This window comes from Erinaceus europaeus, chromosome 2 (genome assembly GCF_950295315.1).
Source record: "Erinaceus europaeus chromosome 2, mEriEur2.1, whole genome shotgun sequence".
NCBI classification, from domain to species: domain Eukaryota; kingdom Metazoa; phylum Chordata; class Mammalia; order Eulipotyphla; family Erinaceidae; genus Erinaceus; species Erinaceus europaeus.
The window spans coordinates 178,889,164-178,914,909 of NC_080163.1; the positions used below are offsets into that span (position 1 = coordinate 178,889,164).

At 39.3% G+C, this 25,746-nt stretch overlaps 1 protein-coding gene across 10 annotated transcripts in view; it reads left to right on the plus strand.

The window, feature by feature from the left end:
* The window catches only part of ZNF536 (zinc finger protein 536), a 594,001-nt gene that overhangs the window by 216,669 nt on the left and 351,586 nt on the right, over positions 1-25,746 (plus strand). The window contains exon 4 of one of the 10 annotated variants that reach the window (XM_060185648.1): positions 6,695-6,783. The exons of the other annotated variants lie outside the window; for them this stretch is intronic. The gene's annotated coding sequence lies outside the window, so the exon portion shown is untranslated. The remainder of the gene's footprint in view (positions 1-6,694; positions 6,784-25,746) is intronic. 10 annotated transcript variants of the gene reach the window in all.

Consider the following 25,746-nt stretch of genomic DNA (forward strand, 5'->3'; position numbering starts at 1 on the left):
TACCCCTGAAAATAAAGGGCACTTATGTAAAGAGGTTGAGTGATTAGCAGGGCAGGAAGTTGGCCAACAGTGTAATTTGCGTTAGTGCCTGTGATTAATTACTGTTATTGTTACTCCTAATATATATGTTGTTGCACCAAATGAAGATTCTTGTCTTAATCCTTACTGAAATATAATTTTATTAGTGATTTAGTGGTGATTTATGTGATTATAAGATTACAGGGATATAGTTTCACACTACATCCATCACCAAAGTTCTGTGTCACTTCAGCCATCCCTTGATAACCTCCAGAATTCTCAAAAAGGTTTAGAGACAGTTTGACTCCTTCATCTCTCTCTCTCTCTCTCTCTCTCTCTCTCTCTCTCTCTGCAAGTTTGTGTGCTTTAATTTTCTATATTTAGTATAGAAGCAAAGCTATCTGATCTTTCACCTTTTGCTTAGTAACTTAGCATAATCACTTCCAATTTCATCTGTTTTGCTCCAAAGTACACAATAGCATTTCTTTAAACTTTTTTTATTATCTTTATTTATTTATTGGTTAGAGATAGCCAGAAATCAAGAGGGAAGGGGGAGATAGGGAGAGAGAAAGAGAGACACTTGCAGTACTGCTTCACCACTCACAAAGCTTTCCCCTTGCAATTAGGGACTGGGGGCTTGAACCTAGATCCTTGTGCATTGTAACATGTGTGCTCAACCAGGTGCACCACAACCCAGCCCTCTCAGCCCCCCACAATAGCATCTCTTAAAATGGCAGAGCAGTATTTCACTGAAAAATATATATATATATTCCATAACATCTTTATCTAGTGTCCCAATGATGGACAGTTAGGTTGCTTCCACACTTTAGATTTTATGAATAATGCAGCTGAGAACATAGGGACATATATGTTCCCGTGAATTAGTGCTTTTGTGTCTTTGGTTATCTGTTTAAGAGTACTATTGCTAGATCATAGGTGAATCTTAATTGCTGCCAATTTTCCCATCATATGTGGTTCAATATTAACAAAAATGAGTCTAATAAAGGAGTTAACTTGGGACAGGTAATTTATGAGCCTACAAGCATGCAGCCTGAAAATTCAACCAGTTTTCACCTTGGGATGCCATAAAGGGAATACCAAGTAACTCCAACATGAAAGTGTCATTTTTCCCTTTTATTTTGCAACATCTACAGTAAAGCACCCCAGATACACATTTGAAAGAGGATTTGGGGATGGACAGGTTTTAGTTTGTTGTTGAAACTCTTTCCTGTTGGTGAATTGTAATGTTGACCTGCCATAGTGACTGGTCCAGCATTTGACCTCAGGTCTTTGGTTATCTGCTTATGGGGACAAAGGCTGGAAGGAGTCAGTGTATTTTCACTGAGACTGAGAGTCAGAGTCAGGCATCACATTCTATTTATTTACTTACTTACTATTATTTGTCGGGCCCTCAAGCATATGCAGTTTAGTGTCCCTGGGCAACCTTTTATTATATAGTTTATTAGTGATTTAATAGTGATTTAAAGATTATTAAATAATAATTCTCTATCACTCCCATCACCAAAGTTCTGTGCCCCTACCCTACCCCAGCAGTAACCACCACAGTTCTCCCAAAGTCACGGGTATTTTTGTTCATATTGAACCACATGTGACAGAAAAATTGGCAGCAATTAAGATTCACCTGTGATTTAGCAACAACACTCTTAGACACAAAAAGCACTAATTCAAAGGAACATATATGCCCCTATATTCTCAACTGCATTATTCACAGTAGCCTTATATATATGTACTTTTTTTGACATTCATGTTTCTCTATATTTCCCATACCAGTGAAATCATCCAGGAGTTGTCCATCATTCCTTACTACACCAAGTGTCATAATTGCTAGTTTCATTCACTTTTGTCCCAAAGGATACAATAAAGTATTTATTTAACTGCTGAGTAGTGTACTCCACTTAGTATGTTTCCTGGGTCACTTTTTTATTCAGAGAGAGAGAGAGAAAGAGAGAGAGAGAGAGACTACCAGAGTTATTCCTAGTGCTGTGGCAATTTGCATGTGGTGTGAAGATGTCCATCTAAACTGCATGGCAAGGCAGGCACCTTATTCAGTAAGATATTCTTCTTACCTTCTCTTTCTCCTTCTCCTTCTCCTTCTCCTCCTTCTTCTACTTCTTCTTTTTAAAGTTAGAGCTAGGCAAAAAGGGGGGTCAGGCAGTGGCACCCCTAGTTAAGTGCCACCTGTGTGGACCTGGGTTCAAACCTCTAGTCTATCTATCCTGCAGATAGAAAGTTTCACAAGTGAAGCAGGCCTTCAGGTGTTTGTTTTTCTTTCTCCCTCTCTATATTCCCCCTCTTCTCCCAATTTCTATCTCTTCTATCAAATAAAGAAAGGAAGAAATAAGGGGGGAAAGGAAGGAAAAAGAAAGGAAGAAAGAAAGAAAGGAAAAATGACTGCCAGGAAGTGTGGATTTGTTGTGCAGGCACTGAGTTCCAGCAATAACCCTAGTGGCAATAAAGAAAGAAAGAAAGAGAGAGGAGGGAGATAGATAGATAGATAGATAGATAGATAGATAGATAGATAGATAGATAGATAGAATGGAGACTACAATACCAAAGCTTCCTTCTTTTTTATTCAATTCTATTTATTTATTTGATAGAGGCAGAGAGAAATTAAAAAGGAAAGTGAAGATAAAGATGGAAAGAAAAAGAGAGGCACCTGCAGCACTGCTTTACCACTCTGAAAGCTTCCCTCACAGGTAACAACCAGGGACTTGAACCCAGGTCCTTTAACCGTGTAAAGTGTGCATTCAACTAAACATGCCACTACTCATCCTCAAAGTGTCCTTCAGTGTGGTGGAAGCCAGGTTCAAACCTAGGTCATTCACCTGGCAAAACAGTGTGCTACCCAAGTGAGTTATTTCGCTGACTCTCTATTTTGTTTTTATTTTGTTTTATTTTTATTTTTTTATTTAAGAAAGGATTAACAAAACCATAGGGTAGGAGGGGTACAACTCCACACAATTCCCACCACCCATTCTCCATATCCCACCTCCTCCCCTGATAACTTTCCCATTTTCCATCCCTCTGGGAGCATGGACCCAGGGTCATTGTGGGTTGCAGAAGGTAGAAGGTCTGGTTTCTGTAATTGCTTCCCTGCTGAACATCGGCGTTGACTGGTCGGTCCATACTCCCAGTCTTCCTCTCTCTTTCCCTAGTAGGGTGTGCCTCTGGGGAAGTTGAGCTCCAGGACACATTGGTGGGGTCTTCAATCCAGGGAAGCCTGGCCAGCATCCTGATGGCATCTGGAACCTGGTGACTGAAAAGAGAGGTAACATACGAAGCCAAACAAATTGTTGAACAATCATGGACCCAAAGCTCGGAATAGTGGAGAGGAAGTGTTAGGGAGGTACTCACTGCAAACTCTAGTGTACTTCTGCTTTCAGGTATATATTTTGCAGTAGTTTATAGATACGTGTGAAGATATGCTCTCTCTCACAGAAACTGGTGTATATCTAGGTTTTGGGACTTTGCCATGAAGCTTTGCCTCTACCATGATGAACTGCATCCTATGGTTGTGTGCTTCTTTATTTTGCTGAGTCTTGGATGCTACAAAGAATCCATTTCTTTCTATTTCTGTTTAGTAGGGACTTTCTATTTTTGCATATAAGTTAAGGCTTGTTTAGAATATAAGACTTAGCATAACTAGATCACTTACAATTTTTTTTAATATAATTAACTTTGAATTTCTGAGATGTATTAGATTTATAGCAAAACTGAGCAGAAAACACAGAAAGTTTCAGTACACATTTAATATCACCCTGCCACAACCTCCACTATGGCCATCTTATACCAGAGATGTTCACAAACAAAACAAACAAGTAAGCAACCCAGTCCTCCCAAATGCCTGCCTTTTCTTTGAGCAAAGAAGTGTGGGGATCTCTCCCACCAGGCCCACCCAGAAGGATGGTTTTGTCTGTAAGACATTATTTGGATCATGGGGGGTATTCTTCTCCTGCTCCCCCAGATAAAGTGATTTATATGACTTGTGTGCTACAGTCCATACAATAACCATTTTGAAAGAGAAGGTCTAATTTGACTCCTGATTTTTGGATTAATGTGAAATCCTAGAAATTTTTGGTTTGCTTTCAGTTTGGCTTCTCTCTTTCTTCTTTTCTTTCTTCATTATTTATTATATATATTTTTTTTGCCTCAGGGGTTATTGCTGGAGCTTGATGATTTCCCTATGAATCCACTGCTCCTGTTCCTGGCAACCATTTCCCCATTTTTGCTATTGTTGTTGGATAAGACAGAGAGAAACTGAGAAAGGAGGGGAAGACACAGAGGGAGAAAATAGACACCTGCAGACCCACTTCACAGCTTGTGAAATGACCCCCCCCCCCCCCCACACACACACACACACAGGAAAGCTGGCAGTTGGAACCAGGATCCTTGGGCCTGTCCTTCAACCTAGGTCCTTGTGCACTGTAATCTATGCGCTCAACCAGGGGCACCACCACTCAGCCTTCCCCTCTTTCTTGTTATTTGATACGACAAAGAAGAATGGAAGATAGAGATGGAGAAAGAAAGAGTGCCATCTGCAGCACTGTTTCACTACTTGGGAAGCTTCCCCCTGCAGGTGGGGATCGGGGTTGAAACCAGGTCTTTGTGCATGGTGATGTGTGTGCTCATATATCTGTGCTGTTTCTTCAGCTTTATCTCTATCATCTTTCACTGAGAATCTCTAGCTAGACTTCCAAGAGCCACTGTTGAGCAGATTTGGTTTCCTGAAATCTGGAAGTGGATTTTGAGGAGAGGGGAAATTTCTGCCTTCCTTCTGCTATGCCAGGAATGACTTTATAGGAAAGACCTTCTAGCCAGAAAAGAGCCTAAGTCTTCCTGGATGCCTGTTACTTACTCCCTAGTTTTGTGCCAGAAGCCAGAGCTCCTGAATGGCCTCTACCTTCTTATCTTTAAGGTTAAAAACCTAAGAATTCATTTTTATAACTGGTAGCTTTAGCACTAAGGTAAGGAGAGACTAGTGACTTGAGACTCTGGTGAAAGAGGAACTGTGTCTCTCCCCAAGTTTGTTTCCTAAATCTTCTAATGCATGGGCACATGGTGTTCATGGTGTCAAAAGCCACACTTTGAGGAGTCTGATGGTAGCACAGCGGGTTAAGTGCACGTGGTGCGAAGCGCAAGGACCAGCATAAGGATCCCGGTTTGAGCCACAGGCTCCCCATTTGCAGGGAAGTTGCTTCATAGGCTGCGAAGCAGGTCTTCAAGGTGTCTCTTTTTCTCCCCCTCTCTGTCTCCCCTCCTCTCTCCACTACTCTCCGTCCTATCTAACAATGACAACATCAATAATAACAATAATAACTACAACAATAAAACAACAAGGGCAACAAAAGGGAATAAATAAATAAATATTTTTTTAAAAGCCACACTTTGTAGTATAAATGGGAGAGCTCAACAGGAAAGAGTTCTTCCTTCACTTAACCTCATCACCTGCCTGTTTTGTCGAACAACCCCGCCCATGATACAATTAATCTAGTACTAGGTACATATGCAATATGTACACCCTCAAAAGGGTGTGAAAATGAAGAGATCAGAATAAATCTGGTATGCTGCATTGATGGCAATTTTCTGTTTGTTTGGTTTTTGCCACTAGGATTATCACTGGGAACTGGTGCCTGCATGAGAGAGAGAGAGAGAGAGAGAGAGAGAGAGAGAGAGAGAAACAGACATCTGCAGCCTGTTCTACCACTTATAAAGTTTCCCGCCTGCAGGTGGGAACTGGGGGCTTGAATCCAGATCCTTGCATATGGTAATTTATGTGTTTTATGGATTGCACTACCCCCTGATCCCAGTTTCATGGTCCCAGTAGTATCTTATATAGGATGTTACCCCAGGAGTACTCCAAGGAAAGGGTGCAGGGGGTCGCCCTTTACATCATTACAATCTGCAATAATTCTAAAACAAAAAGTAACTTATTTTGTCATTTCCATGCTACTTCCTTAGTTTTTGGTAGTCTATGTAATCACTACTAGTCTGCTTCATTTACTTAAATGCTAATTGGCCTTTGTTAATTTGATTTCAGTACTAGAAGTCAAACTTAACAATATGGCTTATTAATTACAAGATACTAGGCTTGGAGAAGGGGGTCTGAAAAGACCCTCATTCTTCCAAGAGGGTTACAGAAACAACTGGATATGAAACAGGGAAGAATCTCTCAATGGCAAAAGGAGATGACTGACTCTCACCACGGATTTAAGAAACTGCAAATGTTGAACAAGAGGTCTTGTATATCAGAAATTACAACCAGAGCAGAGCACATGACTTAAAAATCAATCCTACAGTTTCCTTTTTTAAATTTTTCAACCATTTTAGATTCACAAGAAATGTGCAAATTTGAGAGACCTATGTACCCTCACTCAGTTCTCCCCATGACTTATATCAGGTTTAATACAAAAAAAAAAAAATAATAAAAGACTGTTGTGGCAACATGTACAATTTGTTCACATTTGTATCATTAAATCCCATCTGTAGATTCTAGAAGATCACCTCAATTAAGAAACAGAACTAGGGAGGAGGCTCTTAGAACTCAGGACTTGCATATATAAAACCCTGAATCCCTAGCACTGCATATGCCAGAGTGGAGTGATGATCTGGTGTCTGGTTTTCTCTCTCCCTGCGTCTCTCTCTTCTTCTCTTTCAGATGCATGTTAAATAGATATGTGGATCCTTAAAAGATAAGATACAGCATTATTCTCTTGTCCCAAAGACCCTCTCCTTGCTGTCCCTTTTGTAAGTACCCAATCCTCTACTTTTACTATATCTAGTCTTTGCAATTGCTAATTAATAATCAATAACTAAGACTTTGTCAGTTTGAGAACAATATATAAATTGAATCACATAACATGTGACCTATCAGCAATGACTTTAACAAACTCAGCAACATCCTTCTCTTGAGATGCATGTAAGTTTATCAATAGTCTATTCCTTTTTATTGTTACATAGTACTCTGTAGTGTGGTTAGAACACATCTTGTTCATTTTTTCATATATTATGGAATATTTTTGGTTGTTTCCAGCTCATGGGTGTAATTATATGGCTATAGAAAATTGTATGCAGATTTTTGAATGGAAATCAGTTTTAATTTCTTAAAAACAAATGCTCAGAAGTGGAATCACTGAGTTGTATAGTAAGGTATGTTTATTTTTAAAGGAATTAACATTGAACCAGTGAAGGAAGGGAGACCCAGCTTCTATATACTCTATCCAGATTTGGCATTAACACATTATTTTTAATTACTCTAGCAGGCATTTCTTAGGCATATCATTGTGGTTTTGCTATTTTTGTAGTAATTCTATTTTATTAGTTGTTACTTGCTAGTGGATCTTTTTACATAATAAGCAGCCCTTTTATCAGAAACATGACTTGCAAATATTTTTTCCTAGTTTGAAGCTTGTCTACTTTCATCTTCTTAGTCTAGGGTTTTCTGCAGAGTGATTTTTAAAATTTTTGTTGAGGTAAACTTATCAATCTTTCCTTGATGGTTAGATTGTGCTTCTGGTATCATGTTCTGTGTGTTGTCAAGACCTGAATCTAAATGATTTTTTCCCCTATATTATGCACTGAAACTTTTATAGCTTTTACATTTTACATTGAAATGTGTGATGTGTTTTGAGGTGATTTTTTTTTTTCTAAGATGTGAAGTTTTGGTCACAGTCTTGTTGTTTGTTTGCTTGTTTCTGAATATCTAATTGCTCCAGCAGTGTTAGTTGAGAAATGCATCCATTGCATTTTTTCTGCTTTGCAATAGTAGGTTGGCTATACTTACTGAAGTTCCCTCCAGATTGTCTTTTATGCCATTGTATGTACCTTGGTCTTAAGAGCAGGGAAAAAAGGAACTGGGGGTCCAGGTTAGACTTCCCCCCTCTCAGGTCCTCTGGCTTCCACTGAGCCTTGATGCAGGTCCCAGCACAGGGCTTTGCTTCACACAGAAGCATGTGTGAATGGTTTTCCTAACTGCTCTTTCTGCTGTGCTCCCCAGACATGACTGTTTTTGGTCTTCCCTTTCTTGCCTTGCCTTGCTTACGCATCTTCTCATATTGAAGTGGGATTTTCTAAAACAGGTTTTGCTATCAAGGGGTACAAACCGTAAGTAAACAGAATTATCATAACAATTTAAATAGTAATAAAATATGTTTCTCTGTTTCTATTCAAAGAAGGAGGAAAGGTAGCTTGAGAAAATGAAAGGAAGATATACATTTGTGGGTGGTAGGTGTGTATGTGTGAGTGTGTGTGTGTTTCCCCCCCTTTTCTTTTTCAATAATAGGTACTGAGTTTCAGTAAAGAACTTCAAGGCAAAAGGGAAAAAAATAGCATATACTGTTATGGGGTTATTTTTATCTTTCATTTTTATGACAACTTATTTGTACTTAAGAGAATCTTTCCAAAGAGTTAGAAGCTTCATTAAATAAAGACTGTGAAATGTGCAATATGGCTTATTTATTTAAATGTTAATTGGTCCAACGAACACTTCTAATTAGCTCTATATTTGCTTAGCAAAAAGTTTTACAAATTCCAATTGTGAAAAGCAGCTATTTTGAGCTGGTAAGCATGTTGCAGCCTCAGCTATGATTTTTCTATAGTTCTCAGCCCTTGAAGGCACAATTTAATTTTTCATGTATGCATACTAGCAACGGTAAACACTTGCGAGTGTAAAGAACCTTCTTTAATTAGCTGCACAACAATTAAAGGATTCACAAACTAAATTGAACCCTGTCTCGGTGCTTACTAGCTGAATTCTACCACCTGTCACAACAGCACTTTGTTCAATCTGTTATGCAAAATCATTATAGCAATATAGCGGAGGGGGGAAAGAAGAGAAAACAGCAATTATTTCTTACTTTTCTCTTGAATGGGTTATTTTGGGTTATACTGATGTCAGGTTCATTGAAGCTAACCTTTTGAAATCTGTAACGGCATAATACTTCTAAGGCAATCTCAGAATGGTGAGAAGATATTTTATTCCCCCCTTTTTAGGAGGAAACCCTGTTCTTCCTTAAAAGTGTGTAGGGACCCTGATTATTGGTAACAACCTGCTCTAACTCTCACCACCACCTTCTTTCTCCCTCTCCTCACAAGAGGAAATTTAGGCAGACTTCTGTCTCTTCTAGGAGCATGGAAACCACTGTAGAAGGACTTCCAAGACATGGTTTTTTTAAAAAATATTTATTTCTTTTTTATTGTTGTTATAGTTATTGATGTCATCGTTGTTAGATAGGACAGAGAGAAACGGAGAGAGTAAGGGAAGACAGAGGGGGAGAGAAAGATAGATACCTGCAGACCTGCTTCGCCACCTATAAAGTCACTCCCCTGAAGGTGGGGATCCGGGGGTTCGAACTGGGATCCTTATGCTGGTCCTGGTGCTTTGCGCCGCATGCACTTAACCCAGTGCACTACTGCTAGACTCCTCAAGACACAGTCTTTTTTTTTTAATATTTATTTATTTATTCCCTTTTGTTGTCCTTGTTTTTTTATTGTTGTCTATTATTATTATTGTTGTTGTTATTGATGTTGTCATTGTTGGATAGGACAGAGAGAAATGGAGAGAGGAGGGAAAGACAGAGAGGGGGAGAGAAAGATAGACATCTGCAGACCTGCTTCACCGCTTGTGAATCGACTCCCCTGCAGGTGGGGAGCTGGGAGCTCGAACTGGGATCCTCACTCTGATCCTTTTTTTTTTTAAATATTTATTTTATTTATTTATTCCCTTTTGTTGCCCTTGTTGTTTTATTGTTGTTGTCGTTGTTGGGTAGGACAGAGAGAAATGGAGAGAGGAGGGGAAGACAGAGGAGGAGAGAAAGATAGACATCTGCAGACCTGCTTCACCACCTGTGAAGCGACTCCCCTGCAGGTGGGGAGCCGGGGTTCGAACTGGGATCCTTATACCGGTCCTTGTGCTTTGAGCCACCTGTGCTTAACCCGCTGCACTACAGCCCGACTCCCCACTCTGATCCTTTTGCTTTACACCATATGCGCTTAACCCGCTGTGCTACTGCTTGACTCCCAAGACATGGTTCTTAAGCTGCCTTTTCCAAAAACAATATTAGTGAGATTATTTTATCAGCCCTGTCACTGACTCTGAAAATATATATAATTATTCTTAAATTCTAAAATTTATTTTCTTATATTTATTTTTTAAGTAGAGACAGAGAGAAATTGGGTGGGAAGGGGAAGATAGAGATAGATAGATAGATAGATAGACAGACAGACAGATAGATGATAGTGAGACTGAGAGGATAAATAAAGACCCCTTTATCATTGCTTCACTGCTCATGAAGCTTCAATTGTAGGTGGTAACTGGGGGCTTGAATTCAGATCCTTGCATACTGTAATATGTATGCTCTGTGAGGTGCACCATAGCCCAGCCCCCTTTATTCTTAATACTTTTTGGAAAAATTAAAAGAAACATTGTCAAGGGGGCCAGGTGGTAGTACAGTGGGTTAAGTGCACATGGTAAAGGGGAGTGCTCAACTTTGTACTGTTCCCAGAGACAAAGGCTCAATTAGAGCCCCCAGCTCCCCACCTGCAGGGGGGTCACTTCACAGGCAGTGAAGCAGATCTTTCTCCCCCCTCTCTGCCTTCCCCTCCTTTCTCGATTTCTCTCTGTCCTATCCAACAGCAACAACAGCAGTGACAACAATAACAACAATAAAACAACAAGGGCAACAAAAGGGAAAAAATAGTCTCCAGGAGCAGTGGATTCATAGTGCAGGCACTGAGCTCCAGCGATAACCCTGGAGACAAAAAAAAAAGAGAAAGAAACATTGTCAGATAACATGTTTTTATAGCAACTGATCTGTCCCCCTAAAGAGTGGGTTGAAGGGGCTTGCTCACCCTTTTACTGTTCCCAGAGACAAAGGCTCAGTTGTGAGACAGGCACACCAGGCTTCTCCTTGTCTTTGAGGAGTAAATATTTACATTATGTGTTGCCATCCTCTGGCCTCTAGCAGGAATACTGAGGACTATGTGGACTTGCACTGGCCTTGGGGGCTTGGTGGGGGGGGCGTGGGTCTGGCTGGCAGCACCTCTGCTGGCATGTCATACTTAGAGATGTTCCCTGGCCCTTGCTACAAACAGCCTCAAGCACATATTGTTAGCCCCAGCCTCTGTAGCATATGTGATCTGGGCAAGTCAGATGCTGGAGAGTGAGTATAGACAGTCTCATTCAGAGGGCCTGAGTTTTTTTACCTTACATTTTTTTTTTAATTTTATTTTTAGAAGTTGTTACTTTATGTCATTTTGTAGAAATGTGCAAAGAAGACAAGGCAGCCTTTTGAAAATTCAAAAAGAAAAAAAAAGTTGCTGTGTGAAAGCCAAAGGTCAAAAGCTGAGTGGGAGTGAGAATGTATTTCTCTATTTTGTTACCTTCTCCCCCCTCACTCCCTCAACCCCCCCACCCCCACCTAGTGGAAGGGACCTCTCAGGGCTCTTACCTTTGGATAATCAGAACTGTCACCAATCAGGTCCAGGGGAAGACCTTATTGTTAAAAACCAAACTTGTGGGCTGGTGCAGGGTTATCCTGTGAAAATGCAAATGTGTTATTGTCCATTTAGCTGAAGTTCCTAGGGCTCATGCTTACTTCAAACTTGCAACATTAGGAAGAAGGCCACTTGCTGCATTCTGCAGCCTCACCTGTCACTGAACTTGGCTGCAGTTCTATGGCCAGAGTCGACTTCAATGGTAGGCTGCCTGCCCATTCCTCCAGGGGCAGTGTGGTCACATAGTAGGTGTTCAGTGAACATCTGGTGATTCACTTAAACCGAATTTCCACTCTACAGGAGAGCTGATGGGAATTTAAGTTGTGAGTTCAGGCAGCTTATACCTTTCAGCTTTTTCCTCCAGTGGCCTAGGCTTTTCAGAATTGTTTTATTCCTCTTCATCTAAAATCGCCTTGCCACAATGTGCTGTTTGTTCTTCCTCATTTTTCTAGCCATCAATTATGCAAGGGGAGGGTGTGGGGGAAGGCACAATGAATGGCCTTGCAGTCAGCATTGCCTTAAGAAAGGTCTGCTTGCCTTGTGCTCAGATCTGGTTCTGGGCCATTCTGTTCATTAGAGGCTTCCAGAGTGGTTGGGGAGCCCAGACTCCTTGACAAATGGTGGAGACTGGCTCAGGTGTAGATTCTTCCTTTGTGGCAGGCTGCTGGGGAGCACAGGCTTCCTCTACTTTCACATCCCTGGAATGTCCAACTTGCTCCACTGTGGAAACATTTGAGGTGACTAGTCATGGCTCAGCAGACAGATGCATGCGAATAGATATAGACAGTCCCACTGGCCAGGCCTTTGAAAAAGTTCTGCAGAGATTGGTTAGTGGATCAACCTAGTTGAGCATATATACTACCATGTGCAAGGACCTGAGTTTAAGACCCCATCTCTACCTCCAAGTGTGTGTGTGTGTGTGTGGGTGGGGGGGTGCTTTGCAAGTGTTGTAGCCTTCTCTACCTCCCCTTTCCCTTACAATTTCTCTGTCTCTATCCAGAATCAATCAATCAATATCTTAAAAAATGTTCTAGGGGCTGGGTGGTGGTGCATTTGGTTGAGCACACTTGTGAAAATATGCAAGGACCTGGGTTAGAGTTCCAGTCCCCACCTGTAGGGAGAAAGCTTCACTAGTGGTGAAGCAGGTCTGCAGGTGTCTCTCTGTCCCTCTCCCTCTCTATCACCCCTTTCCCTTTCAATTTCTGCCTGCCTCTATCCAATAGATAAAGATAATACCAAAAGATAAAAATAATATACATATATATTGAAAAAATGTTCTATAACCTTTCTATGCCTTATGTTTCTCAAGTATATGATCCTAATAGACCTTACATGAAGACACTGAGTAGTATGACATATCTGGCAGGTGTTGTCAGTTTCTCTTACTACCAGCCCAGTTCCCATCATCCTTGTCCCCCTAGTGTAAAAACTGTTAAGACTATGGGACTGAATAGCACCTTAGGAAAACACAGTCCAGCTCCTTACTTCCAGCTGGAGGGGCCTGATGAGCCAGCAGATCAATGCTTGGCATAAAAAGTTTCTGGAAACATGTTGAGCCATACTTAAAGTCTGTGCTTTCTCCTTGGCTTCTTATCTTCTCCTTGGTGTTTAGTCATGGGTGTGGTCTAGTCCAGAAGGCAATTTTTTCAGAACATCAGTTCAAGGGATACCAAAGTGCTCCCATTAGAAACCAGAATTGCTGGCATGTGGATGCCTTCAAAGAAATGCCGCTTCAGTTGGATACCTTGAGAATCTCTGTCATAAGTGATTGTGAACATTTGCTACACAAGGAATCTGTGTGATGGTCGAGCACATGGGAGTGGGTAGAGACATTGCTAATGGAGGTGTCAAGAAAGGGGACAACTGGTCAACAGGAGCTGAAAGAGCACCATCCCATTATTTATTTATTTATTTATTTATTTATTTATTTATTTATAAAAAGGAAACATTGACAAAACTATAGGACAAGAGGGGCACAACTCCACACAATTCCCCCCACCAGAACTCCATATCCCGTATCCCATCCCCTCCCCTAATAGCTTTCCTATTCTTTATCCCTCTGGGAGCATGGACCCAGGGTCATTGTGGGATGCAGAAGGTGGAAGGTCTGGCTTCTGTAATTGCTTCCCCTCTGAACATGGGCATTGACAGGTCGATCCATACTCCCAGCCTGCCTCTCTCTAGGAAAGTGGTTTTCTTTGAAAGCCACACCTCTTTGCTTTGGGCCAGGGCACAGCAGGATGATGTAAGAGAACCTTGTTCTCAGGGAAGAGTAATTTGTAGGGTTATAAATACCTGAGCAAGGAAATGCCTATATTTAGCTCTGGGCATTGAGGAAATTTAGGTTACTTAGTGGTGATTGAAGTTATTTCCTACCGGCTTCCACACTGAGAAATGGTGCTTTCTGTTTTCTTTCTAAAGACTGGGTATTGTGCCAGGGCTAGCACAGCTCAATGCCTGGCAGGGGACCCTCAGTATACGTCTGGTGAATGATCATGTGGAAGTGTTCAGGTTAAAAGGGGGGATCACTTAAATCAGGGACCCTAGTGACATGTTTGCATTTCTCCATTAGTGGTTTCCACGCAGGAGTTCCTTGTAGTGATAGCTTTTGATAAAGCCTATGTACCTCCTAAGTGATCTATAAAGAAAAGTAAATGAAGAAGAGAAGACAGTGGCTCCCTAGCCCATTGTCTCTGTCATAAGTTGTATAAAATTCTATAAAAAGCCACCAGGACTCAGGAACTAGCAAACAACTCTACCCCACTCTTACCTGGTTCCAGATGTCTCATGATCAACAGGTGGGCCAAATGTGTCCTGAATGCTGGGAAATCTGCAAAGGACATTTTAAATTTATGTTATTGAATGCAATAAGGAGAAAATTAAAGGGGGAATACAGAAGAAGAGAAAAAGAGAGACACCTGTAGCACTGCTTCAGCCTCCCTGCAGGTAGAGGCTGGTGGTCTGAACCTGGGTCCTGGCACACATACTCTACATGCCACAAACTTTTGTTCTTACCAGTACATACAAGTTTATTTTGAAAACATGGAAATTAGAGATGAGCAAATTTCTTGCAAGGAAATGGAAGTCCCTTAGCAATCACTAGTATTTTTAAATTTTATTTATTTATTTATTTTAAAAAGGAAACATTAACAAAACCGTAGGATGGGGGGATACAACTCCTCACAATTACCACCACCAGATCTCTATATCCCACCCCCTCCCCTGATAGCTTTCCCATTCTTTATCCCTCTGGGAGTATGGACCCAAGGTCATTGTGGGTTGCAGAAGGGGGAAGGTCTGGCTTCTGTAATTGCTTCCCCCCTGAACATGGGCGTTGACTGGTCGATCCATACTCCCAGCCTGCCTCTCTCTTTCCCTAGTAGGGTGGGTCTCTGGGAAAGCAGAGCTCCAGGACACACTGGTGGGGTCGTCTTTCCAGGGAAGTCTGGTCGGCATCATGCTGGCTTCTGGAACCCAGTGGCTGAAGAGAGAGTTAACATACAAGCCAAACAAATTGTTGAACAAGTATGGACCTAAAGGCTGGAATAGTGCAGATGAAGTGTTGGGGGGTACTCACTGCAGACTATTGTGTACTTTTGCTTTCAAGTATATATTTTGCTGTAGTGTATGGATACGTGTGAACATATGCTCTATCTCAGGGGACCTGGTCTATATCTAGGTTTTGGGACTTTTTTAGGATGTGAACCACCTGGAATGGGATTTGAGAATACTATGAAAGGAATGGTCTCACCAGAGTAATGAAGCTGAAGGGTTGTCATTCCCCACCTGAAGTCTCTGGACACAGTCTGAAGTGAAGCATGCTGAGGTGGCACTTGTTGCATTGATTAGGTTGTGATCAGCGGATGCAATATTATTTGATATGAATTGAGAGAAGCAAGCAGTCACTAGTATTGACTGTTGGCTGCATATCTTTCCAGACAATTTTATGCATACTTTACAGACATGTTTTCTCTGGTTATTGTCTAGTAAGTGGGATTGTATGTAACATGGCTTGTAATCAGTTGTTTAATATATTCTTCTGCCTTTCATGCAGTGCAGTGTAGCATACCCTTTGCAATTTCTGAGGAGTGCAGAAATGCTTGCATAGCTCTACCATATATTTATTTGACTTCTGGGGGTGGATGTTTAGGTGAGTTTCCTCTCTTTTTCCTGAATACAGAATTTCTAGTCTTTGGCTTATAAAAAGAGTGACTGGGGTTCTCTTTCAGGAAAGGAGCATGGCAGTCATGGAAACCTTTGTGATATTTTCTGTGACCTGGTGGGTTCTATGAATCCTTGCTTTGGCAGACTCTCAACCAACCCTGAGGGAGAGAGTCTCACGTGCTTCTGGGGCAGAAGGGGAGGGGGTGAGATAAAGGTAGACAGTGGTCCTTTATGTGTGGCTGAGCTTATGTACATGTGGATGTATGCATGTGTGCAGAGAACTTTAAGTGAAATGCAAACTCTGCCCTCTAGGTTTCTAGTGACTGGATACAGGCCATGGGGAAGTGGATACATAGTCTAGGTGCTATACCCAAGTGAACCTGGCTGTGAAATACCTTCATTGGCCTGACTTTCTGGGTGCATCACATGGATCTTAAATGTTCTTCTAGGGGCTGGTGGTGGGATATGTGGTATAAAGGGCAGTCATAATGTACAAGGACCCAGGTTCAAGCTCCTAGTCTCTACCTGCAGTGGGGAAATTTTCATGAGCAGTGGAGCTGAATACAGGTTTTTTTTTTTTCTTTTTCTTTCTTTTTGTTTTCTCGCTCTCCCTTTCTAATTCTGCCTCTACACATCAGAAGAGAAATTAAAAGGGAAAAAAAGGCTTCTGGGAATGGTGGAGTCATCACTATAGGCATTGGGCCCCCAGTAATAACTCCTATGGCAAAACCAAACCAAACCAAAACAAAACAAAACAAAACAAAACAAAACACCTGCACCATTTTGGATGATTGCTTGATATCCACTTATGGAATGTGCCCATGGGAATCAGTTCTGCCAATTCAGTGCTTTTTAAAATTAGTTAACTTATTTTTTATTCTCAACCCCATCTCATCCATTGCATTCTTTCTCTCCAATACTCTGCTGGTATTTTTTTTTTTTTCCCCTAGGGTGGGCCTTTTCTCTAGGAATTGAAAGTCATCACCTACTTCTAAAGTCACTCAAATCCTTTTTGACCTTTGATGAAATCTGTGAACTATTTCCTCCTTTATCAGTTTTAGCATCTGGGAGGAATACTGGAGAAGGTATAAGGAGGGAGAAGAGAAAGGGCTTTAAGGTGGTCTAATATTTAAATTACAACCTGCTTTTGCTTCCTTCTTCCCTTCCTCCTTTCCTTCCTTCCTTCCTTCCTTCCTTCCTTCCTTCCTTCCTTCCTTCCTTCCTTCCTTTTTCTCTCCCTCTCTCTTTCTTTCTTTCTTTCTTTCTTTCTTTCTTTCTTTCTTTCTTTCTTTCTCTATCTCTCTCTTTCTTTCTTTCTTTATTTTTTGTTATTGGGTATACTTTCATCTATATATACACAGATTTCTGTCCATCATTTCCTGGTCTCTGGAATAGTATCTGGCATAGAGTAGTTGTTCAATAAATATTTGTTGAGTGGATGAAGGAATGAATCACATGACCAGGAGTTTAAACTGGGAGTTCTTCCCTTCTCTCCTCTCTTCCCTTTAATCCCTTCCCCTCCCCTCCTATATTTCATTTCATGTCACGTCACGTCACGTCACGTCACGTCACTTCACTTCACTTCACTTCACTTCACTTCACTTCACTTCATTTCATTTCATTCATTTCATTTCATTTCATTTCATTTCATTTTTTCTTGTCATCAACCCCAAAGATCTTCCCATGAGATTCATACCATACCTGCAGCACTACTTCACTATTCATGAAGTTTCCCTTCTGCTGGTGGGGGGACTGCATTATTGAACCCTGGCTCATGTGCATGGTAATGTGTGTACTTAACTGAGTTCACCACCCCTTGTCCATTTTAGGTAAGTTTTTATATATATTCTTAATTATGGTTTTTAGTTAAATTGCTAGATGTGGATCTACCAAGTTAAAAAGTAATGGATATTTTAAATGGTTACTTCTTGTGGCCAATGATGCCTTGCCCTTCAGGCATGTTACGTCAAATGATAACTGAGGCGGTAATCCCTCCAACACAAATTACAGCAGTTGCCCTTTTTTTATTATCTTTTTAAAAATTTTATTGTCTTTATTTATTTATTAGATAGAGACAGCCAGAATTAGAGAGACACCTGCAGCTCTGCTTCACCACTCATAAAACTTTCCCCCAGTGGCTTAAACCCCAGTTCTTGAGTATTGTAACATGTGAGTTCAACCAGGTGCACCACCTCCTAGCCTCTCTTTTTTTATATTCTAATATTACTGAACTTTTTTTTAGCACATTTGATCATATCAATTGATATGCAGTATCGTCTTTTAGTTTTGATTAATTACATTTAATATACATATATTTTAAGTAAATATCTATCTCTATGTATCTTTACATTTATCTAACTATATCTATATCTATCTATATCTATCTATCTCTCTATCTCTCTCTCTATATATATATATCAGTAGAATATCTCCATAAACTGTCTGTTCATGTTTTGTACATAGTTTCCTCTTGGGCATTGGAAATTTTCCTTTGAATAGTTAGTCTTTTACATATTTTGTAATTACTTATTCCAAGATTTTTGCCTTTTTTAAAAAATTTAATATCTGGCAGCTTCTAATGAGATAAAGATATATAAGTGATCAGATCTTTTAATCTATTTATTTACTGTCTTTGGTGTCACTCTTTGAAAATAATTTCCTATCATATTATTATATTAGTATACTCTTAGATCCACAGTCTTACTTTTTAAAACATTTCTTTATTGGGGAATTAATGTTTTATATTTGACAGTAAATACAATAGTTTGTACATGCATAACATTTCCCAATTTTCCATATAACAATACAACCCCCACTAGGTCCCCTGTCACCCTTTTTGAACCTGTATTCTCCTCCCCACCCACCCCAGAGTCTTTTACTTTGGTGCAATACACTAACTCCAGTTCAGGTTCTACTTGGGTTTTCTCTTCTGATCTTGTTTTTCAGCTTCTGCCTTAGAGTGAGATCATCCCATATTCATCCTTCTGTTTCTTACTTATTTCACTTAACATGGCTTTTTCAAGGTCCATCAAAGATCAGGTGAAAATGGTGAAGTCACCATTTTTAATAGCTGAGTAGTATTCCATTGTATATATAGACCACAGCTTGCTCAGCCACTCATCTGTTGTTGGACACCTGGGTTGCTTCCAGGTTTTGGCTATTACAAATTGTGCTGCCAAGAACATATGTGTACACAGTCTTACTTTTAAGGATTAATATTTAATCCTTCAAGTATTTATTTTCATGTATAATCATGTATATATTATACACACACACACACACACACACACATATATATACACTCATGATTAATTATTATGGATAATATGTAAGACTACATTTTCCAGTTGATATAATGAATATATAGAAAAATTATTTTTATATAAATAAATAATTCTTACAAATCACATCAGATAAACATAGAATGAAAAGTGAAAGTTTAAATAATCTCCCATATCCACCCAATTTCACCTCCCTCCTTAGAGGCAATTATTATTAGTAGATTAGTGTCTATCTCAAATATTCAGTCCTTTTTTTTATTTACAAGTATGAGAAAATCCTTCATGTACTGTTTTACCACAAGCAGCTATACATTTAGAAATACAAAGATTAACTTAATTCTTCTACAAAGTTTTATAACATGAATATTCCATAATTTATTTAAATAGTTACCTAACTGTCATTCTCTTTATTTCATCAATTAACAAAATATTATAGTAAACATGTTGGAGCATACATTTATGAATATTTCTATACGATAGACAGTGGCTTTCTTAGATTGAAGATTATATATATCAAAAATTTTCATAGCTATTGCTGAATAATTTTCTTTTTAAATAATAGAACACAAGTTTACATTTCTGCAGAATGCATGTGAGCAGTCATTTTCATACCTTTGTTACTAATAAATAAAGCTCTAGATTGTGATAACTGGAAATGATAAAATATTTTAACCATATACAGTTTTCATAAAAATTGATAAATTTATAAAATGCATAAAGATATCTTTTTGAAAAATGTTTCACAGAATATTTAAGTCTATTTGTATGAATTCTTTTATAATGTTCTATTTGTGTTTTTATTCATGGCATTTGCTTTTTGTTTTGATGATATAAAGGATCTCTATACAGCATATCTTTACTTGGTATATATGTGCATGAAAGCAAACTTTAAAAAATATTCTTTTTTTATTTTAATTTATAAAAAGGAAACACTGAGAAAAACCATAGGATAAGAGGGGTACAACTGCACACAATTCCCACCAGACCTCCATATCTCACCCCCTCCCCTGATAGCTTTCCTATTCTTTATCCCCCTGGGAGTGTGGACCAAGGGTCATTACGGGATGCAGAAGGTTAGAAGGTCTGGTTTCTATAATTGCTTCCCCGCTGAACATGGGTGTGACAGGTCGATCCATACTCCCAGCCTTTCTCTCTCTCTCTTTTTTTTTCCTCCTCTCTCTTTCCCTAGTGGGGTTGGGCTCTGGGAAAGCAGGGCTCCAGGATACATTTGTGGGGTCATCTGCCCAGGGAAGTCTAGCCTACATTGTGCTAGCATCTGGAACCTGGCGGCTGAAAAAAGAGTTAACATATAAAGCCAAACAAATTGTTGACTAATCATGAACCTAAAGGCTGGAGTAGTGCAGATGAAGATTTGGGGATCTCTGTTTTGTAGATAAGTTAGTAGGCCGATTTTAGTTATATTCCAAAGGGCCCATGGATATACTAGTTTTTTCTTTTTCTTTTTTTTTCCTAAGCCTGACGTCTGATGTGTAGGTGGATCCAATTTATTGTCTGGGGAGATGATGTCATGGATGGAAAAAGGGCCAGAAAGTTAGATCAGGGAAGAGAAAAGCTCCCAAATATGGGGCAGGTATATAAATATTGTTGACTATAACCCCCATCAATTTGATCTGATCTGGGGCACATATTCAACTTAGGAGCCGCTGTAACCTCTGCATCCCTATAGATCTGAGCTCACATTCTGTGGTCATGAGTAGGAATGTTCCAAGCTGCCCCAATTTCAGGAGCCATCTTCCTCAAGTGGAAGATAGAGTATGTTGTCTAGCCTCTCTTCAGAGGATGGAACATTCTCTACCATTGTTGATCCACGTTAAGGCAAGGTCCTATGGGGGCCCCAAAAGGGTTCTATTATGTTGTTCCTGATAGAAATGACCAGTAACAATGGAGAGAGGAATTTATTTGAGGTCTAGGCCCATCATGTTTGTTTGGAAATCTCGGGACTCCCTGACTAGGGCCCCAGCTGATGGGGTGGCCTGATAGTGACTAAAGAGTCATCATTAAAGTATGCTAGTCTCTTGCCCTTATTCACCTTTTGCAGTCCTTACTTTGGTAAGTTTAGCTTTGGAGTGACTGAGGGAAGTGTAATAGGTAGTAGGTGAGGAGGGTATCTAAGTCTAAGTAGACACTATTTCATTAGGAACTTCATGGTGTCTTTTTAGGTCTTCCTATTTGCTTGCTACATATATTGACTCACTGCAGACTCTTGTGTACTTTTGCTTTCAGGTATATATTTTGCCCTAATGTATGGATGCATGTGAACAAACATATGCCCTATCTCATGGGACCTGGTCTATATCTAGGTTTTGGGACTTTATTAGGAAGTGGACCACCTGAAATGGAATTGGAGAATCCTATGAGAAAGGAAAGCCGTGTGATGAGGCTAAAGAGTTGACATTCCATGCCTGATGTCTCTGGACACAGAGTGAAGTGAAGCATGCCGAGGTGGTACTCCTTGTGTTGATTAGGTTGAGATTGGCAGATGCAATATCATTTGGTATGACTTGAGAGAGGCATACAGGAAAGTGAGCCCCACCCTAGAGGTTCCAGGACTGGGGGATATATAGGCTCTATAGAGGATGTGGGATATTCCTGCTGTCTTAGGGATTAAGTAGGCAATAAATAGTTACTGCTATAATTAACTTATTTGGCAATTGAGATAACTTTGAAAATCCCATTGTTAGGATTTGCTATATCATATACAACATTACCATAATTTGTGTCCTTTGACATTATTTATATATAGCTGTATTTTGAAGAGTAACATCACTGGTTGCTTCTGTTCTCCCCGGTCTAAGATTTTAGGAGAGTCAACATTTCAAAGACTCAGCCTATGGTCTGCGCATTAAAAAGTTTGAGATATTCAATCAATTTTTCCCTTTCATATTAATTAGTGATTTATATGACTACAAATTAATAGGGTTGTACTTATATTTACTTCTATTTATTTATGTTTATTTATATTTATCATTTTATTCAGGGTTAACAGTTTATAGTACAGTTACATGGGCAAAATTTCTCATCTTATCATGATAAGTGTCCACAAAATACTCTCACCCCTAACTTAGATATTTTTCCAACATCATGTACCAGGACTTCAAAGACTCCTCTCTCCCCAGCATTCTCCCTTCCTCCTTTCCAGTTTTAAGTGAGATGAGCCAAAAAGAGAACAATGAATATGGGATGATCTCACTTGTAGGTAGAATCTGATATAAAAAAGAAGAAAGGGCAAACACAAAGTAAAACATAGACTGGCTTAGTGTATTGTGCCTGTTGTTTTATATGTTATATTCCTATTCCTTTCTCCTTTCTCTTTACTCGTTTCTCTTGATGCTTTTTTTCTTCACTCCCTTCTTATTGAATGTCAGAATAAATCTGGAGGCTTACTCCTCTTCCCTTCATCCTCCTGCTTCTCTTTCTCTTTTACCTTCTACACTACCTCTAGTTGCACTACCCAGTCTCAGAGAAGGGGAAAAAACTCAGTGTGTTCTGGGTAGGCCTATAAACACAGCAATGATTCTTTGAAAAATTTTTGAACTATGAGTAGAAAATTGGTCTTTTAAAAATGTAGTTACATTTCATCCTTTAAATTTCATCTTAACTATTATTTAATTCAGGTATTTTACTTACCATTGAGTCATCTCTGGTTGCTTTTTTCCTAGGAAGTTATTCATTTTAATATATATTTTTCAAATTTAATTGTATGAAATTGTTCTATTGATTTTAAATCTCCTTTGTATCTGATTTAAGTAATAATTTTAAAACTTTTAAAAAATGTTTATTTATTTATTCATTCCCTTTTGTTGCCCTTGTTGTTTTATTGTTGTAATTATTATTATTGTTGCTATTGATGACATCGTTGTTGGATAGGACAGAGAGAAATGGAGAGAGGAGGGGAAGACGAGAGGGGGAGAGAAAGACACCTGCAGACTTGCTTCACCACTTGTGAAGTGACTCCCCTGCAAGTTGGGAGCTGGGGTTTCAAACTGGGATCCTTATGCTGGTCCTTGTGCTTTGAGCCATGTGCACTTAACCACTGTGCTACAGCCTGACTCCCTATTTCTCTTTTCTAACTCTAATGTTATTTATTTATTTATTTAACCAGATCGGCTCTGGTTTATGATGGTGCATGATGTTGAAGACTGGGACCTTGAGCCTCTAGCATGAAAGTAACTATTGAATATGTAACTGCAGCGCCATCTCCCCTGCCAAACTTGCATGCTTGCTTTTTATTTATATTTTTTATTGTTAAGTTTATTTTATTTTTCTTTCCAAAGACCCAGTTATTAATAAGTCATTTTTTTTAGGGTGGGAACTGGAGGCTGTTCCATCTAATTAGTTTCTGCTGTTATTTTCATTAATTCCTTCCTTCTACTTTTTTTGGAATTATTTTTACTTTTTTTTTCCCCACCCAACTTCTTGTATTGAAGGCTTAATTAATTTTTTTTTGTTTCTATTCATCACACTTAAGGTTACAGAATTATTTTATTTAGCTACATTCTAGAAGTTTGTTTTATTTTTAAATTGAATACACGGTTGATATGATTTATATATTTTGTAATGTTATTGAGATGTATTTTTTTCTTTATGGAGGGATTAATGATTTATATTCAACAGTAATATACAGTAGTTTGTATATGTATAACATTTCTCAGTTTTCCACATAACAATTCAACCCCCTCTAGGTCCTCCTCTGCCATCTTGTTCCAGGACCTGAACCCTCTGTCTTTACCCTGGAGTCTTTTACTTTGGTGCAATACATACTGAAATATTTTTGTATGTGAGGCCTACAATATGTTAATTTGAACACATTTTTGAAAGTTGACATGAGTGTTTAAGTTGTTTTAGGATTCTTCCTGTAGGTGGGAACTAGGGACTTGAATCTGGGTCCTTGTGCACTGTAATGTGTGTGCTTAATGGGGTACAGCATCACCCTACCTCTTGATACATCATTTAACCAAATAACATTTATTAGGTATGTTCGGTTTTATTCTTATTACATTATGTTGTCTATTCACCGAATCATATCAAGTTTTAATGATATATATATTTCTATTTAGAGGTTGTGTAACTGGGATCAAGTCACACAGTGGTAACATTTAGTCTCTAACATGTAAAGTTTTTAGTTTTGACTAATGATTTAATAGTGGTTTACATGATTATAAAATTATTTTATTTTTTTGCCTCCAGGGTTATTGCTGGGGCTCGGTGCCTGCACCACGAATCCACTGCTCCTAGAAGCCATTTTTTTCCCTTTTGTTACCCTGGTTGTCTTTATCGTTGCTGTGGTTATTATTATCGTTGCCATTGATGCCGTTGTTGTTGGATAGGACAGAAAGAGATGGAGAGAGGAGGAGAAGACAGAGAGGGGGAGGGAAAGATAGACACCCACAGACCTGCTTCACCGCCTGTGAAGCGACCACTCTGCAGGTGGGGAGCGGGAGTCTCCAACTGGGATCCTTTCGCTGGTCCTTCCCCCTTGTGCCGCATGCGCTTAACCCGCTGTGCTGCCGCCCGACCCGCAATTATAAAATTATAAGGGTATAGTTTCACACCACACCCACCACCAAAGTTCTGTGCCCCACCACCAAATAGTTCTCGCAAAGCCTTACAGACAATTTGCAGTTTTACTACTTTACTTTTGCAAATAGATATTTCTACCATACACATTTAAGCTTACATGTATACATACATTCACCATTCATATGCTCTCTCAAAAATGACAAGTGTTTGCACACTTTCATTGTTTATCTGTCATCCCACTCCAGACTCACTCTCTTCCATTACTTTCATATTAGAATTTTTATGTTAAAAAAAATAGAGAGGGAGGGAGAGACTGAAAGAGATCATAGCACCAAAACTCTCTTCAATGGAATAGGGGCCAGGCTCAAACCAGGGTTGCACATATAGCAGAGCAGGATTAAATGTTTTAAATGGAATTCTATTAATCCCTAACTTTTACTTTTGTTTCCTCTATTATCTTTTAGATGATTCTGAGTCTTTTCACATTTGAAAATATGTTATTTCTACTATGTAATTGATGATATGCTTAAATGGTCTAGGTTCAAAATAACTTTCCCCAATACTTTTTTATGTTTTATGTTTTATTAGCGATTTTATAATGATTTTTTTATGTTTTATTAGTGATTTGATAATTATTTACAAGATTGTAAGGTAACAGGGGTATAATTCCATACAATTCCCACCACCAGAGTTCTGTATCTCATCTCCTCCCTCCATTGGAATCTTCCCTATTCTTTATCCCTCTAGGAATATGGACCAGAATTTTTTATGGGGTTCAGAAGGTGGGAGTTCTGGCTTCTGTAATTGTTTCTTTACTGGACATGGACATTGGCAGGTTGATCTGTAGCCCTAGTCTGTTTCTATCTTTCCCCATTGGGGAGGGCTCCAGAGAGGTGAGGTTCCAGGAGACATTGGTGAATTCATCTGCCCAGTGAAGTAAGGATGGAATCATAGCAGGTGGCTGAAATGTAGTAAAGTATAAAGCAGGACTAAACATTTAATAAACAGGAACTGCAACAAAGGAATAGAGCAGATGAAAGGGACCTTAAGGTAGACGGAAGCTAGAAGTCTATTTGAGTGTTCCTAAGGGCCTATATCTTGATAATCTTTGCTTGAGCTTGATCTCAACAGCCCCTCAAAGTTGTGACAGTGTTGTTTTGACACATTTAATGATGTAGATGAGAAGCCTGTTGACACACCAGTTCTCATTCTGTTATGGGTAAGCTGTTTT